The sequence below is a fragment of the Chiloscyllium plagiosum genome, chromosome 5 (genome assembly GCF_004010195.1).
Source record: "Chiloscyllium plagiosum isolate BGI_BamShark_2017 chromosome 5, ASM401019v2, whole genome shotgun sequence".
NCBI lineage: Eukaryota > Metazoa > Chordata > Chondrichthyes > Orectolobiformes > Hemiscylliidae > Chiloscyllium > Chiloscyllium plagiosum.
In genome coordinates this window covers 123702170-123705347 of record NC_057714.1, presented here as the reverse complement: position 1 = coordinate 123705347, position 3178 = coordinate 123702170, and the positions used below count along the sequence as shown (strand labels likewise).

The following is a 3178-nucleotide window of genomic DNA, read 5'->3' as shown; positions in this document are numbered from 1 at the left end:
AGAGAGAGAGAGAGAGAGAGAGAGAGAGAAAGAAAGGGAGAGAGAGAGAGAAGAGAGAGAGAGAAAAGAGAGAGCTTGGAGAGCATCAGGTTTCTGAGGAACTGGGTCCAGTCCTGGGTAGGTGGGTACATCTTTTACAGGACTAGGACTAATATTGACGCTTGGAGATTTGCCAGTACTGCTGTGGGATGGGAATCTGAGGGGTAACACAAATTGGAAGGCAGTTAAACAAGTTACATGAAGCCAAAAAAGATCTGGGTAGACTAGAAGGCAGGAGAATCAAAACTGAGCATTGAGCATGCTTCAAAAGCAGAATGATGTCAAAAAGACAAAGATTTGGAGGAAGGAAACAAATGTACTGTAGTCTAATTTGCAAATGACACAGACGTAGACAGAACGCACAAGTTGTGGGAGGGATATAAACAGTTCACAGAGAGATAGTCATAGCTAAGTAGGCAAAAAGTTAACAAAAGGAGTAGAAAGTGGGAAGATGTGAAGTTGTTCATTTTGAAAGGGAGATCAAAAGAATAGAGTACTATTTAAATGGAGAAAAAGTGCAGAAAGTTGGAACACAAAGGGATTTGAGGGCTACGTGTAAACGAAACTCAAAAAGCTAGAACATTGGTGCAGCAGGTAATCAGGAAAGGCGAATGGAATATTGGCCTTTATTTCAAGAGGGTTGGAATATAAGACTGCAACTGTATAATATGAGACCACATCTGGAATATTGTGAGCAGTTTTGGTTCCCTTATTTAAGGAAAGGTATCATTCCATTTGAGACAGTTCAGAGAAGATTCACTTGGATGATCACTGGTATGGAGGAATTGTATTATGAGCAAAGTAAAACACGTTGAGACTCTACTCATTTAGGAGAATAAGAGGTGACCTCATTAAAACATATCGTATTCTTAAGGGGCTTGACAAAGTGAATGCTGAGAGGATGGTTCTCTTCATGGGAGAGTCTAGGACCAGAGGTCATAGGCTCAGAGTAAAGGGACACCAATTTAAAACGGAGACAAGGAGAAATGTCTTTTCTCAGAGGGCTGAGTGTCTTTGGGACTCTTTGCCACAGAGAGCTGTGGGGGCATAGACCTTGTGTATATTTAAGGATGAGATGGAAAGATTCTTGATCTGTAAGGGAATCAAGGATTACAGGGAAAACACAGGAAAGTGCAAGTGAGGAATGTCAGGTCAGATATGATCCTATTGATTGGTAAAGTTGTCTGAAGGGACTGAACATCACATTTTTGTTCCTATTTCTTATGGATTGAGATGTATAATCTTATGAGGGGCATTGTCAGGGTGGATAAGAAGCAGCTGATCCCTTAGATGAAGGGTAAATAGCAAAGGGTCATAATTTCAAGGCGAAAGGCAGGTGGTTTTGAAGGGATTTAAGGAGAAGTGCTTATTCACCCATAGGGTGGTAGAGGACTGAAATGCACTGCCTGGGAGGAGCGTTGAGGTAGGAAACCTCAAAACGTTCATAAAGTACTTGGATAAGCATTTTAAGTATCACAACGTCCCAAACACTGGGAAATTAGATTAGCGTAGATAGGGCAGTGCTGATGAGCCTCTTCTGTGCTGTATGAGTCTATATGGCTCTCTACCTTTGCTGCAGCATTTCCAGCAAAGTCAATGATCTAAAGGCACATGGGTATAACCTAATTAACAATACAGAAACATAGCAGCATGGTGACCAGGACTGGGAACTGAATAGTTAAGGATATTCAATCATTAGGACAGACAGACAAGAGGGAAAAGGAGATCAAATTGCACTTATAATTAGGGGTGGGATCAGTATCTTAATAAGGGAGAACAATGTGTGGAATCTGTTTGGGTGAACTCAGAAGCAGCAAGGGGCATTGGATATTGATTAGAGTTATTTATAGGCCACCAAGTAGTAGTGGGAGGGTCGGGCCGGGTATTGCCCAGGAGATCAGGTGTCACTTAGCTAGATGGCTGGGTTGCAATGCAGAACCACACCAACAGCACTGGCTGAAGTTAGTGTGAAGGTCCTACCTTCTCAACCTTGCCTTAATAAGAGTGATCCTATGGGACTACAACGATGGCAGTTAACTAATCAGGAGATGAGAGAAGCATGTAGGTACGGGTGGTTTGTGGAAGACTGAACCAGCATTTCCCTTTAATTTTCTGAATGACTGTGTGGGCCTTTGACTGTTGCACGTGGGCCTTTGTGGCTGTTGGAGGGAATATTGGAGCCAACTGGAAGAAAGGCCATTTTCGATATAGCATCACGTAATGAAAACGGCAAACTAAAAACCTAGTTGTAAAAGAACCTTTAAGGGATGAGTGACCATAACATGATATAATTTTACAGTAGATCTGATATAATTTATTCATATATAAGAAGCAAGCGGGTAACTAGAGAAAGGGATGGTCCACTAAAGGATAAGGAAGGCAGGCTATGTGTCGAACCTGAGAAAATGGGTGAGATTCTGAATGATTACTTTGCATCAGTGTTCACTGAGAAGAGGGACATGATGAAGTTTGAGATTAGAGATAGAAGTTTGTTGACTCTGGATCACGTTAGCATAAGAAGGGAAGATGTGTTGCGTAGGCTAGAGGATATTAAGGTGGACAAATCCACAAGACCAGATGGTATCCATCTCAGGTTGCTGAGGGAGGCAAGACAGGAAATAACTGGAGCCCTGACAGGTATCTTTGTAGCATCCTTTAGCACAGGTGAGGTGCCGGAGGACTGGAGGGTTGCTCACGTTGTCCCCCTGTACAAGAAGGGTAGTAGGGATATCCCGGGTAACTACAGACCAGTGAGCCATTCTGCCCTTCGAGCCTGCACCACCATTCAATATGATCATGGCTGATCATCCTTAATCAGTATCCTGTTCCTGCCTTATCTCCATAATCCTTGATTCCACTATCCTTGAGAGCTCTATCCAACTCTTTCTTAAATGAATCCAGAGACTGGGCCTCCACTGCCCTCTGGGGCAGAGCATTCCACACAGCCACCACTCTCTGGGTGAACAAGTTTCTCCTCATCTCTGTCCTAAATGGCCTACCCCGTACTTTTAAGCTGTGTCCTCTGTTTCGGCACTCACCCCACAGCGGAAACATGTTGCCTGCCGCCAGAGTGTCCAATCCTTTAATAATCAGATCCCTTCTCAGCCTTCTAAACTCAAGGGTATACAAGCCCAGTCAC

At 43.4% G+C, this 3178-nt stretch overlaps 1 protein-coding gene across 1 annotated transcript in view; it reads right to left on the bottom strand.

The window, feature by feature from the left end:
* mapk15 (mitogen-activated protein kinase 15) overlaps positions 1-3178 on the bottom strand; it is a 48334-nt gene that overhangs the window by 14945 nt on the left and 30211 nt on the right. The gene's annotated exons all lie outside the window — the stretch shown is intronic.